The sequence below is a fragment of the Mercenaria mercenaria genome, chromosome 8, assembly GCF_021730395.1.
Source record: "Mercenaria mercenaria strain notata chromosome 8, MADL_Memer_1, whole genome shotgun sequence".
In the NCBI taxonomy this organism is placed as follows: Eukaryota; Metazoa; Mollusca; class Bivalvia; order Venerida; family Veneridae; genus Mercenaria; species Mercenaria mercenaria.
Genome location: NC_069368.1, coordinates 69391182 through 69407040, shown reverse-complemented (window position 1 = coordinate 69407040; position 15859 = coordinate 69391182). Strand labels below are relative to the sequence as shown.

Sequence of the window (15859 nt, the reverse complement as noted above, 5' to 3'; positions counted from 1 at the left end):
TGTGCGGTGAAAAACTAGGCTAGTAGGTATAAAAATAGAAAAACTTTGTGACCTCTCTAGAGGCCATATTTTTCATGAGATCTTCATGAAAATTAGTGAGAATGTTCACCTTGATGATATCTAGTTAAAATTAAAACAGGGTCACGTACCTTCGAAAACTAGGTCAATAGGTCAAGTAATAGAAAAACCTTGTGACCTCTCTAGAGACCATATTTTTCAATGGATCTTCATGAAAATTGGTCAGAATTTTTATCTTGATAATATCTAGGTCGAGTTCAAAACTGGGTCGCATGAGCTAAAAAACTAGGTCACTATGTCAAATAATAGAAAAAACGACGTAATACTCAAAACTGGGTCATGTGGGAAGAGGTGAGCGATTCAGGACCATCATGGTCCTCTTGTTTTTCAGTTACCATCTTTGCCCTGTAAATTGCACTTGGTACATATTGTGGTAGACTTAATGATTTAGATTTCGTACTTTTGCGTGTGCGTATGTGTAAAATTTTGTTCATAATTGTGTGGTGTTAAAACTCAGAATAATGCTAAAATTTACCATTTTCTGCTCGAGTAGTAGAGCTCTTGTATTCGCCCTACATCTGTGACTTCATATTGTACATAAGCTGGTATCTCAGTATCTTCTGATGGGACTTTGTGGTACAGGTTCCACAAATCTGTTTTGCATTTTTAGCTCCATTATTCGAAGAATAAGTAGAGGCTATCTAACTCACCACAGCATTCGGTGTCACATCTTGGTTAATAAGTTTTATGTACCAGTCCACATTTTGACAAAACTTTTTGACATATAGCTTTGAAACTTTGAACTCTTTTTCACCATGTCCAGTTTTAGTCAAGAGTAGGTAACTCTATCAAGGATTTTGTCTGAATTATGGCCCATTTTCACTTAAAAATCTTGGTTAAGTTTTTCAGATCCACAGATGGGAATGGATTGAAATCTTACACATTTGTTCCATGTGATAACCTGACATTCAGTGTGCATGTTCCGTAATTCTGTTTTGCATTTAACAAAGTTATATCCCTTCTTCCTCTTAGCAATTTTCTTGATGTTATCTGTTAAGCATTACAAACGGGGAAAATTACACAATTCAAAATTGTTGCCTCATTTGTACTTGTTTATGTCTATGATTTCTATGATTTTAACTTTTCTAGTGGCAAGGCTTTTGAATAATTGAGGATTGCTGCCATTTGATAGGTCTTGTTCTTATTTAGATTTGCATGAAATTAGATATAGTAAGTGACCACATGAATTTATTTGACACTTTGTAGATGTAGGGATTTACTTCATATATAAATCTTGACCTCTGTCAGGTTGCACATATATGAAGAAGTATGGTATGGAACAAATATTTCAATAGTGACAGTTACAGCTTATTTTATTACATTTATTTTACAAATTGATGCCTATCAATCAAGTGTTTAAGGTGACATAAATATTTGTAGCCAATTAATCAATAATCAATCAACAGTTTCACTTGACCTTAAAAATTAGTAATATTTAGGAAGTGATGTTCTACATTTAATGTTAGGTAGGTCACACATTGATATGAAAACTGTAATATTCACTTCCTACTTTAGTTGGTAAATTTGTTTAATGTGCACAAGCATGTTCTTTTCAGAAGGAAGATATTTTGTAAACATTTGAAAAATTGTTTGCTTTTGAATATGAAAAAGGCATTGAGATTTATTCATATCGAAATGTTTCTTAGGTTTTTTATCAACTGGTTAAAAATTATGTTACTGTTAAAGGTGGATAATCAGATTTTGGCCATGTAACAGATTTGTTCGAAACTTTAGCATCTGATCATTTACACTCATTTATGTTCACTTAACACTTAATACAAATTAGATTTTCACTGGAGGTATTTTTAAAATTTCATTTTCCTATCCTGGTTGCCCAACCAAGATAGAGTTATTTTATCATAAGGCCAGAGTTTTTTTATCTTTCGTTTTACGGGAGATCTTTGAAAAATGAGCAGGGGGAGGAGGGAATAAAAATAAAAACGAAAAGCTTGAAAGTGAGCATCTCGGAAAAAAATAAAAATAAAATAGAATTTTTTAAGATTTTTTTTATTTTGATTAACTTTCGTTTCAAGTTTTGTTTACTTGTGTTTGTGTCCAGTATTTAATATTGTGATGTATTGTTATGTTTTAAGACTATAAAAGCCATTTATACAGGATGAACATTGAATAAAATTTTCATGCATGCTTGTGAATAAACTGCTGCAGGCACTGTAACTCACACTGGCAAGTCTTTAAAATTCAGAAAGCTTGTTTTACTTAATTTAAGTGGAAGACAAAAATTATTTTATCTGTTACAACAGCCACAGTAAATTTCAGTGACAGCAAGTAGAGACTAAACACGTCTGGTATAAAGTGGCCTAGTAGTGTAGTAGTTTTGGTGGTTTGGTTTGCTTGCATCTTCATCTGTGTAACCTCTGCTTTTTATACATAATATTTACTTATTGTATCTTTCACCAATATCATCTTTAACGAGCTAACTTAACAGTTTATGCCAGCTCATAATATACTGGATTTTATCAGCAAAATAAAGTATTTAATAACTTTGAATAACAGTCACAGTGCAGAGGGCAAGATTTTTTTTTTCAGTGATGAAAAATGAAAGATAATCTAGCAAAAAGTAATCTGAAAATTTACCTCATTTAACTCTGTAATTTGCACCTTTTTATACTACACTTAGTTCAAGTACTGAAGTTGCTTCTGTAATTTGCACCTTTTTATACTACACTAAGTTCAAGTACTGAAGTTGCATCACTTTTTGTCAAAATATTGTCTCCAATAAAAAGTATTCTTTATTCACGGGTATGAAACGTTGCCTGCGGCACAAAATGTGCCGCACTGAAGTGAAGGCATCGCGCTTCCGACGGCGCAGGCATTGCGCGGGATGTTTACAAAAATAACGAGCACGGTGAGAAAAATTGAATGTTTTTGGTTATTGTTTGGTTACAGTAAACACTTTTTAGAAATCGGGGAATGCAGCGGGATGTAGTTATGTCTTGCCGACAAATCCATGCCCAGTTTGTGAAGAAATATGTAATATTGTTATTTTGCGCGTGTTTTTCATCGGATACAGTAACGTGAAAATTACAAAAGCAGTGCATATTCCGAGTCATTTCACATCCTGCAGAAAAAGGAATGATGTATTTCTGTAGTATATTATAAAAAGACATGATATCTGATCGATTGAGATAAAATACATGTCAAGAAAAAGGCATAACCCCTCGTTCTGCCGACTTTTCAGTCCAGTGCCGCAGGCTTCTCGATGGTGCCGCAGGCATCGCGAGAGGCGCAGTCATCTTGAATACCATCGTAGTCAGTAGTACGTGTAATTTCGACCAACTAACATGTATTAAAGTACAATAAAAAATCAATAACAATGTTGTTCCTCCAGTTATTGTGTAAGACAAAATTTTCTGAACCCGAACTTTGTAATATTAATAGCTATTTTAAGAAGTTTGCAATATTTTTCCTCGCTGTTTTGTGGGATGGGGTCAGATCCCTTTCAGTTGAGAAAATCACGTCATTTTATATCGAACTGGGATTATTTCTCCTAAAATAACAATATTCAATTACAAAACATTTCCATTTGTAACAATTATTGATAGTTAGTTCAAAGCAAGGTATGAAAACCAACATTGGAGCACAAAAACTGTCATAACTTTTGTCATTTTTCAACCAATTTTTTTGCTTTTGTTTCAGCATCGAGTGTTTTTTCTTTACAGTTCGGGCGTACTTTTTTTTATAAGCGGTGAGCTGAATCCCCCCCCACCCCCCACCCCCAAAAAAAAAAAAAAGAAATAAGGTATTGGTGAGAATCGCTGTTACTGCGTTCCAGCGTTCCAAAAAAAAAGGAACGCAAAAACAAACAAAAAATCGTAAAAACATGAAACTTCTTTGGCTCATCTCGCGCCATGTTTTTCTGTAACAGTACATCAGCACCAAATTTACTGTTAGGTCAAGATATTTAAATACGAACGAAGAATATTTAAAACTACTGTTCCCAAGTGTTGTGTGGAAAAGAACTAATGAAGTTGAGATCTTTCGAAAAATTTGTCCAAAAGGGGCTTAACTTGTTTTAATTATTTCTGAAATTCTACAAAAATATTAACGTACTTTACTCACTCTTTGTCGTTCAAATATGATTTAGGTCTGTGCAATGACTGTACACATAAAGTTTACGTCTGACCATAAGGAGTTCTAAATCATTTTCTTTTCCCTTTTAATACACATTGAATGCACATCCATCTGAAAATATAAAATTAACAAGATACTTAACATTCGATAACTTCATAATTTGCTTCTTTTCCACATAAAATTTGTGAACAGTATCGTTTTAAGGGAAGTTTCATGTTTTTACGGTTTTTTTTTTTGTCTTGTTTCGTTCCTTTTCTTCGGAAAGCCAAAACAGTGATTTTTTTGCCATTTCTTTTTTTCGTTTTTCTTTCTTTTTTGTTAGGGTGGGGTGGAGGAGCTCAGCTCATCGCTAATCAAAATAGTACGCCAAAACTGTAAAGAAAATAAAAACAACAATACTTGATGCTGAAACAAAAACATCAAAACTGGCTGAAAAATGACAAAAGTTATGACAGTTTTGTGCTCCAATGCTGGTTTTCATACCTTGCTTTGAAGTAAGCAACAATGATTGTTACTAATGGTAATGTTTGGTAATTGAATATTGTTATTTTAGGAGAAAATAATCCCAGTTCGATATAAAATGACGTGATTTTCCCAGCTGGAAGCGACCTGGCCCCATTCCCCAAAACAGCGAGAAAAAATACTGCAAACTTCTTAAAATAGCTATTAATATTACAAAGTTCGGGTTCAGAAGATTTGTCTTACACAATAACTGGAGGAACAACATTGTTATTGATTTTTTTTTGTACTTTAATACATGTTAGGTGGTCGAAATTACACATACTACTGACTACAAATAGTATTCAAGATGACTGCGCCCCTCGCGATGCCTGCGGCACCATTGAGATGCCTGCGGCACTGGACTGAAAAATCGGCAGAACGAGGGGATATGCCTTTTCCTTGACATGTATTTTATCTCAATCGATCAGATATCATGTCTTTTTATAATATACTACAGAAATACATCATTCCTTTTTCTGCAGGATGTGAAATGACTCGGAATATTCACTGCTTTTGTAATTTTCTCGTTACTGTATCCGATGAAAAACACGCGCAAAATAACAATATTACATATATCTTCACAAACTGGGCATGGATTTGTCGGCAAGACATAACTACATCCCGCTGCATTCCCCGATTTCTAAAAAGTGTTTACTGTAACAAGACAATAACCAAAAACATTCAATTTTACTCACCGTGCTCGTTATTTTTGTAAACATCCCGCGCAATGCCTGCGCCGTCGGAAGCGCGATGCCTTTGTTTCAGTGCGGCACATTTTGTGCCGCAGGCAACGTTTCATACCCGTGTTATTATTCTTTATACACTTATGAATTCTATTGAAGTTACAAAAGAAATGGACCATCTGTCTGAGATTTTGCCAACACTACCAGCTGCTTTATGCCAGACAGTCCCAAGCCTGTGTAAAGTGTGAGGGGTCACCATTGAGATCAAAATGTAAAAAAATCTGCTGTTACAAACATTTATTTGTTCTGCAAACAACTAATGTTTTGAATAAAATTTAATGTCAAAGCACCTTTGATATTGTATTACCTTTCTATGGCAAACTTGTAAGTTGAATCTATTGAAAACAAAATGTGAGTAAGACAATCTTTAGACAATTTAATACTTTTATTACTGTCACTTTTATGAAAGGATTATTATGTACAATATTATTATTTCCCGAAAAATATATAGTTTGAAAAGTGTCTAAAAAAATTTGGACACAATCATCGTTCATCCACCCGTGTAGAAAGAGAGAAAAAAAACCATTAAAGATTATCGGTAATTCAGTGATAAACTAAGTAATGTTGACCTTGTTTTCATGATCAATTTACACCCCCTCTAAGAGCTAAAAGAAGTGTGTCAGTATCTTGACATCTGAAGCGGAGATCAAAGCGGTATTTTTGCTCGAGATTGTCATGACATTACGTCATGTTTTCGTGCCATGTGACATATCACTGTCTGATCGTACCGCATCGGTTCTAAAAATTGCTGAGAAATAGAAATCAATAAAAAATTTCTTCTTTAATTTGTTATCAAAAGCGAATGTGCTATATCCCGTATAAAAGGTAAATGTCTCAAACGATAGTTACTATAGTGGATATCCTACCTCTGTGACCTATTTGCCCTCAAGGAATTTACATTATTGTTTGACAAGAAAAAACTTTTAAATTGTTGGTCAAAAAATACATGTACAAAGATTCATTTAAAACTTATTAAAAACCGCAGTGACATCACATTGCTTTATTTTAAAATCGCATATCTACTTACGTTCACGAGGTCACGTAACCTATTCTGCCGCACTAACAGAAATCTGTTTGCCAAAAATCGTCTTACTTCATGTATTGTAATCGCAGCCGCTCTTTCATTATTTAAGATTTTTTTATTCTGTTTTTTTTTGTACTTTCTGGTCAAAAGTCTGAATTTTAAGCCCTTAGTATTCATCATTTATTTACTTTTAGAAAGAAATAAGTAACTAAGATCGCGCTGTTTGAATTTTTACAAATGATTATCTGAAAATTCGACCGTTTTTATAGAATTTTGCCTACATTTCTGTCGATATCTTATTAAAATCATTTTAGAATTCAAAAAGTATTATTTCTCAAGGGGTGTTGAAAACTTGAAGCGAAAATATTAAAAAAATGAATGCACTACACACGGTTTTTGTGTACGTGTCAATGTAAATTAGATGTTACGGTATGTCACACGTGCTTGTGGAATGGAAAATTACCGGCATGACGTTTTGATATCTTTACAATTCGCGGGTAAATTCCAGTCAGTCCAGGTAGCGACTGAACCATCTCAAAGTTTGTTGACGTTTTGTAGATGTAATTTCTGAATTTTGGTAAAGTAAGGACGTAAACAAACCACTCGCCCGATCGGTCGAGTACACAGCGAGGTCCACTCGTCCTACTCAGACTTAACTCGCCGATGCGAGCAGGCGAGTGGAATTTTACACCCTGTTAATGCCGACAAATGTACGGCAAAACACGAGATTTTGCACGCGTTAAACTCCCTTCCTGTGAAATTACGTCCAGGTGAAAATACACTAATTTTATTTTCTTTGGGGCTGTAAACAACCGACCGGCGGAAAAAATAAAATAAAATTCGGGAAAATGAATTTTAATTTTATTCCACTTTTGCAATATTTAGGACCGGCGCTCCCGTAAAACGAAAAATAAAAAAACTCTGGCCTAAGTATAAATTTGATAAACATACTTTGCCTAAGGAAATGTATAAATATTAGACATATTGTAATATATTTGTAAAATATTTGCATTAAAAATTATGTATTTAGATGGAATTCATTAGAAACGCAAGTTTGAAAAATTATTATTACCTCCCTTTGCCTATCTTGGTTGCGCAACCAAGATAGATTGGAAATAAATGAATTCAGAAGCTACACACAGCTTTTAAACTTGCATTTTGGTTCAGATTGTTCAATAGTTGATATGTCTATCAAATGCAAATGTAAAACTAGACATTGTATCGAAATAAAAAGAAATACCCAGCTTTTTATATACTTTAATTCATATTAAAGGGGAGTAATTACAAAATTTTATAAACATAATAAAATATACATTTCAAATAGGAATCTAACCCTATGTAATCGGTCTTTTTGTTCCTTAAATAATTCTCTACCAGAATATACAAGAAGTAAAAAATTTCATTAAATGTTGTTTAAATGTGATTGACCACCTTTAAGGGGACTGCTATTTGCTTTGAATAAAATATCCTCTGCTTACTGCAGAGCCTGAAAATGACTTGTTTTTGCTTTCATTTGTGATCCTCCAAATTTGTGTAATAATTTTCATCTCTTGCAGTGTCATATTTCATTCTACATACAAATTGTCTATAAAAATGATTTTTGTAGAGCCTGCTTGCGGTGAGCTCGACTTAGTCGCCACTTTTTGCGGTTCGGTGTAATGTGCGTGCGTGTGTCCGTCCGATTTTGTCTGGACCATAACTTTAACATGCATGGACCAATTTTGTTTATATTTGGCATGAATGTTAACCTCAGTGAGAAGGAGTATGTATCATGCGCAAACCCCATGTTCCTGTCTCAAAGGTCAAGGTCACATGTAGATTGTGCAGCCCAGGTCATTAGGCCCAAGGTTAAGGTCAAGTTTATTAAGTCAGAAATTTGTATTTTTCAGTTCATATGTTCTTAATCACTGGAAGGATTTTCATAAAAAAAACTAACATGAGTTGATAAACTCATCAAGATAACTCGCAGAGTTTACAACCAAGGTCACTAGGTCCAAGGTCAAGGTCACACTAAACAAAGGTCTTGAACAACAACATTTTACTTTCGCTGTATCAAAGTGGTGTCTGGGTTTTTTTATTGCCTCTAGTAATATTTCTGAGCACATTTATTGAAAATGGTGGCAAGTAAATTGATAGAAATTAGAAAAAACTTAAACTGCAATAATGTTTGATAATGTGGACCATATTGAAAATTGGTTAAACACCAAATATGTTATCCACGTAAAATAAAGTTGTTATTACTATTATTATTGTACCCCCCGACAACAAAGTTGTAAGGGGGGGTATACTGGTTTCAGGTTGTCTGTCTGTCTGTCTGTCTGTCTGTCCGTCTGTCTGTCTGTCCGTCTATCCGTAGACGCAATCTTGTGCGCACCATCTCTCCTTATCCCCTTGACAGAATTTAATGAAACTTCACACAAGTGATCAGTACCAACAGTAGTTGTGCATGGGGCATGTTAGGTTCTTTTAGAAAAAAAAATTGCAGAGTTATGGGACTTTGTTTTTTTGTTGCTATACTATATACATAGACACAATCTTGTGCGCACCATCTCTCCTCATCCCCTTGACACAATTTAATGAAACATCACACAAGTGATCAGTACCAACAGTAGTTGTGCATGGGGCATGTTAGGTTCTTTTAGAAAAGAAAATTGCAGAGTTATGGGACTTTGTTTTTTTTGCTACTATACTATATACATAGACACGACACAATCTTGTGCGCACCATCTCTCCTCATCCCCTTGACACAATTTAATGAAACATCACACAAGTGATCAGTACCAACAGTAGTTGTGCATGGGGCATGTTAGGTTCTTTTAGAAAAGAAAATTGCAGAGTTATGGGACTTTGTTTTTTTTGTTACTATACTATATACATAGACACGACACAATCTTGTGCGCACCATCTCTCCTCATCCCCTTGACACAATTTAATGAAACATCACACAAGTGATCAGTACCAACCCTAGTTGTGCATGGTGCATGTTACATTCTTTTAGATAAATATTCTGCATAGTTATGGGACTTTGTTTTTTGTTACTATACTGTATACATACAGTCTATATACATACAGTCCACATAATTATGCAATCTTGTGTGCGTCAAATTGCAATTCTCTGTGTCAGTGCATGCGGGGGGTACATTCATCACCTTTAGTGATAGCTCTAGTTATTATTATTAATAATTTACCTTTTTTTCAACGAAGATGGATTGTTAAAGCTATAGGCAGTTTTGTGTCTAGCTGTTGATTAAATACATGTGAAATATGAAATTGTGCTGAAATTAAAAGAAACACTCAAATTTTAAATGTTTTCAACCTGAAGGTAGGTAATTATAAACTCATTAAGGACAGCAAAATATATATTTCTGAGAGTTATCAGAAAATCATGTTCCTTAAATTTCTAAACAGAAAAATGACATAATAGGTCACTTAGCAAAACACCAATAATTGTATGTCAGTGGGATCCAGTTTTCTAAAGTTATGCAGCTAGACGTGATTATATCCATGAAATTTCTTCAAATTGGATAATATCTGAAATGCCTTCATTCTAACAAACTGAACTGAAAATCGTGTTGTGAATATTAACTTGCTAAGCTATAAAATTGTGAAATCAAAGGGAGGCAATGTAAAAATGAATAAATGTTTTTGAAATCTTGAGTGTGAGTCATTCTTTATCACTAGCGACAAACTGTACTATGAATAAACAAAACAATCTGCTATAGTAGTCGCAACTTGACAGCGATGGTTGACCTTCGGCTGATTATTCATATCAATTATTTCATTGTATAAATAATGGGGATTAGGGTAGCAATGTATATTTATATGGAATAGTTTGTTTACAGAGCATTATCAAAGTATGTATAGTAACATTTGATCAGTTAAAACTTTCCAATACACTAAATTTTTAATTTCACAAATTTATATTTCCACTTCCTCATGCAGCTCGTGTTTTACGTTCACTCCTTTTCAATAATAGGTTGTGCCTCATTATGTATTATAATACAAAGGTCATCCATCGGGGTCAAGTTGTGTCTACTATACCTTACCAAGATTGAGGCTACAGGTTATATTTGTTGATAGAATATAATTTGTCTCCAACATTTCCTGCAAAAGGCTATATTCTGTTCAATATACTTATACTGGGTATGGATAGCCTGATAAGAGACTGACATTCAGATAAGATATTGGGACAATTTTCTGTTGCTGTAATTTCCTGTATAAGATGTGAAATCGTGATGTGAATTAAGGCCTGATAAATAAATGTTAGATTCTGTGGTCTGTTAGTGTCATTTCTCTGTAACACCAGTATTAAAGCTTTCTTCAGTGCCCTCTGCTTTCCTGGACTAGTAGTAATTTGGTCCTGCCTGGTTGAGTGGATACGGTTACTGACTTTGTATCATGAACCTGTAAGTTCCAAACTTGTTTGGGGTATAGAATTAGAGTCATTCAGCTCTGACATGCCTGAAATAAAGCACAGAAGGGCACTGGGGATTTCTGTTATGTCACTGTAAACCCATTAATAAAAAACACATTGTAGTACTGACTTGTTTCTGCAAAAAGAACTTAAGAAAATTGAAATTGAAGTTGAGCAGGAATGTCTTCAGTAGTACTTTGTTAGTAAAATTCTCACAGGAGATACAGTCAAACTCGCTTTATACGAACTCTTCGGGACCTGGGAAATGTGTTCGTATCAAACGAAATTCGTATTAACGAATGTATGACACCCGGATAATTTGCACGAGCAAGTTCGGCAGTATCACCGGCGCTTCCGATGAATTAAAAAACAGTAGTGAATGGATGTTCATTGTGAGTTTTAAACTGATTAAGTGTATTCAGGTTACAATAAAATAACTCAACAAATTTCGTACTTAAACACGTAAAAATGTATGAAAATAAACTTAATGTACAAATGTATTGAATCATCAAGTGTTTATAGCACATATAGATCTAGCACATACAGATACATAGGAATACAGTTACGTGTATACGTCAATGCATTTTTGTAACAGATACTTTACACATGGCATTTCAATTTTTTACTTGAAAATTTTTTTATTGAATTTTACTATTATTTAGTTCCTGAATCCCTAATTCCTCTAGTTCTGAACAATATTTGAAAGAAATTGCTTTTCTTCTTATGCCAGACTTAGGAGTAGCCATTTTGATATCAAAACTACACAGTACACTACATGACCCTAAAACATACAATGAAATTATATTTTTATGGACAGGTGTATTAATGAAAGTGATTATCGCTCAATTGCTGAAGACATTATTACTTTGACTCGATTGTAATGAATAAAATAACTGCATACATAGTGTTAATCTCTTTATTATGTATTTATCAATTACAGGTGATAATTACTTTGATTAAATATAAACACTGTACAGAAGATTCAAACTGTTAAAAAAATCAAGGGTAGCAAAAATGGCCGCCGACTTCTAAAATTAGTTTGTATCAAAAAATGGAAACTTATAACATTTTAGCTCATTGGGACTTCCAAAATGTGTTCGTATCTCCCGATAATTCGTATGAAGCGAGTTCGCTATTACCAAAATAATTTTACAATGAAATAGAAGGACTCAGCTGGGGAATCTGGATTTTGTTCGTAATAGCCGAAAATTCTTATCAAGCAAGTTCGTATTAAGTGGACTCAACTGTATTCATATATCACCATATATAGCTGCCCTAAGGTTTGCACCATATTTAGCTGTCTTTAGGATGGCAACCTGGTGATTATACCCCCACCAAACATGTTTGGGGGGTATATAGGAGTCAGTTTTGTCGCGTCCATCGCGTCCCGTCCCGTCCCGTCCCGTCGCGTCCCGAACTCTATTATCTTGGTTATTACTATATGGATTTGATTCAAACTTAAAACAGATGTTCCACCTTATCAACCACATCATCTGACACAAGGTGCATAACTCTGACACCAACTTTTCATGAATTATGTCCCCTTTTACTTAGAATTTAAGGTTAATTTTCATGCATTTGTACTATATCTCAGTTATTGTTAAATGGATTTGATCAAACTTAAAATAGATGTTCATCAACCACATCATGTGACACAAGGTGCACAACTCTGACCAACTTTTCATGAATTATGCCCCCTTTTACTTAGAATTTAAGGTTAATTTTCATGCATTTGTACTATATCTCAGTTATTGTTAAATGGATTTGATTCAAGCTTAAAATAGATGTTCCACCTTATCAACCAAGTCATGTGACAAAAGGTGCATAACTCTGACACCAACTTTTCATGTATAAGAAAGTCTAGTAATTGGGGCCAAAGAAGAGGGAAGAAATACCTAAAATGTTAAGGGGGGGGGGGGGTCCTATCACAAAACGGACACCAAAAAAGTGTCTTACCAACACACATTACTATGGAAATCCGTTGGAATTATCAAAATCGGACCAATAATAAAAATGTTAGGTTTTGAGCTTGAACATAGGGAAAGGGGTCTACCGGAAATGAGACGGGCTAGGGGAAAACCCTTCGGTGAATCCTCCGGTATGACGCCTTAGAGTCTGGAACTGCACCCGGTTTGGACTTCCGGTCCCTATAAATGGTCGAAGAATTTGGACCCTTCACCTTTAAAAAATAAGTGGGTGGGGTACGGATTACTTAGGATAAGCCGTACGAAGTGTTGTTTACATCAACACCGACCTACCTAGACGATCGCCTGATTTTCAAGATGGCGGCGGACATGTTACAAAGGGGAGTAACTCCTTGCAATGGGAAGATAATTTACAAAATGGCGATTGGCGCCAAAAGGATTGCGCATGCGCACAAAATCGGATATACTCGGACTTTACCATTACTAAGGGAATTAACTCTACAAAAGTTGGCCATATTGGATTGGTACAAAGAAAGACAAATTGGTACAAAGTGTGTATAACTTATATTTTTGCTGTACTGGAAATCTGTTTTTTATAATGTGTATTTCTTTGCAAAAAGTTCTTTCTATCTTGCCTAAAAATCAATATTACCCTCGGCCGTTGCCGTTCATAATACACAAAACACAGCGTGTCACCAGCCGAAGGATTAGCGATTCGACATCCATTACAAAATGCTGCCACATGCATCTCGATCTTTGACTTTAATTATACCCCCACCAAACTTGTTTGAGGGGGGTATATAGGAGGCAGTTTTGTCGCGTCCCGTCCCGAAATCTATTATCTCAGTTATTACCAAATGGATTTGATTCAAACTTAAAATACATGTTCCACCTTATCACCCACATCATGTGACACAAGGTGCATAACTCTTGACACCAAGTTTTCATGAATTATGTCCCCTTTTACTTAGAATTTAAGGTTAATTTTGTTGTATTTTCACTATATCTCAGTTATTACTAAATGGATTTGATTCAGACTTAAAATAGATGTTCCACCTCATCACCCACATCATGTGCCCACATCATGTGACACAAGGTGCATAACTCTGACACCAAGTTTTCATGAATTATGTCCCCTTTTACTTAGAATTAAAGGTTAATTTTGTTGTATTTTCACTATATCTCAGTTATTACTAAATGGATTTGATTCAAACTTAAAATAGTTGTTCCACCTCATCACCCAGATGATGTGACATAAGGTGCTTAACTCTGACATAAATTTTTATGAATTATGTCCCCTTTTACTTTAAATTTATGGTTGATTTTGATGTATTTTCACTATATCTCAATTATTACAAAATGGATTTGATTCAAACTTAAAATAGATGTTCCACCTCATCAGCCACATCATGTGACACAAGGTGCATAACTCTGACACCAATTTTTCATGAATTATGCCCCTTGTTACTTAGAATTTAAGGTTAATTTTGATGTATTTTCACTATATCTCAGTTACTACTGAATGGATTTGATCCAGACTTAAAACAGATGTTCCACCTCATCACCCACATCATGTGACACAAGGTGCATAACTCTGACACTAATTTTTCTTGAATTGTGTCCCTTTTACCTAGAATTTAAGGTTAATTTTGATGTATTTTCACTATATCTCATTCTGATTGGCTTAGAGCCAAAGGGAAGTAACCTTTTTTTAACTTTTGTACTGAGTTTCTTCCCCTTAAATTCCAGGAATTAGTCTATTTTTAGAAATCCTATTTTTAGATTTTCAGTATTTTAGGTATTTTTCTAACTTTTTTATTATAAGTCCTATGTAAAAAGTAAAAACATTTTTCTGTGGTAACATGGGTCGGTAAGACATTTTTTTGTATTCACTTTTAGTGTATCTCTAATATTAGAGATTTAATATATTTACTTGTATTACTATACTAGTATTATACTAGTATTACTTATATGTGGAAGCCCAGGATGAAGTACTCCAAAGTATTTTTAAGATTCCTTATGGTTGCCATTCTTCTGTGACAAGACCGTATGGTGGGGGTATGAGTCACTCCTGTGACAGTTCTAGTTGATCCATGTTCAGCTGTCATTTGGAAGTTAACATATTCAGTTGTCCTGAGGATTGCCCCAAAAACTTTTTTATATTTTAATTGTATATTGAGGAATTAATGGTAACATCTTAATTTTACTCCCAAGGTACAGAAGATTTCTTGAATATTATTCTAATTATCTCCAAGTTCTTCATTTGTTTTTGTTTTTGAAATAGGGAAGATCTCTTGAATATCATTCTTATGATCCCCAAGTTCTTCTTTTGTTTTTGTTTTTAATCCCCCGCTGTGGCGGAGGGATTATAGGAATAGTCTGGGTCGGTCCTTCCGTCCGTAACAAAATCGTGTCGGGTCCGTATCTCCTAAACCCCTTGAAGGATTCTCATGAAACTTGGGTCAAATGATCACCTTATCAAGACGATGTGCAGAACCCATGAGTCAGCCTTGTCGGTTCAAGGTCAAGATCACAACTCAAGGTCAAAGGTTTGATCCTGCCATTTTGTGTCCGCTCTATATGTCCTAAACCCCTTGAAGGAATTTTATAAAACTTGGGTCAAATGATCACCACATCAAGACGATGTGCAGAACCAATGAGTTGACCATGCCAGCTCAAGGTCAAGGTCACAACTCAAGGTCAAAGGTTTGAGCCTTCCATTTTGTGTCCGCTCTATATCTCTTAAACCCCTTGAAGGATTTTCATCAAACTTGGGTCAAACGATCACCTCATCAAGGCGATGTGCAGAACTTATGAGTCAGCAATGTCGGCTCAAGGTCAAGGTCACAACTGAAGGTCAAAGGTTTGAGCCTTCCATTCGCTCTGTTTGTTTGTTTTGGGTTTAACGCCGTTTATCAACAGTATTTCAGTCATGTAACGGCGGGCAGTTAACCTAACCAGTGTTCCTGGATTCTGTACCAGTACAAACCTGTTCTCCGCAAGTAACTGCCAACTTCCCCACATGAATCAGTGGTGGAGGACTAATGATATCAGACACAATGTCGTTTATCAAATAGTCACG

The 15859-nt window shown here is 34.8% G+C and overlaps 1 protein-coding gene across 1 annotated transcript in view; it reads left to right on the top strand.

Annotated features, from left to right (window-relative positions):
* LOC123566139 (ras GTPase-activating-like protein IQGAP1) overlaps window positions 1-15859 on the top strand; it is a 179966-nt gene that overhangs the window by 41955 nt on the left and 122152 nt on the right.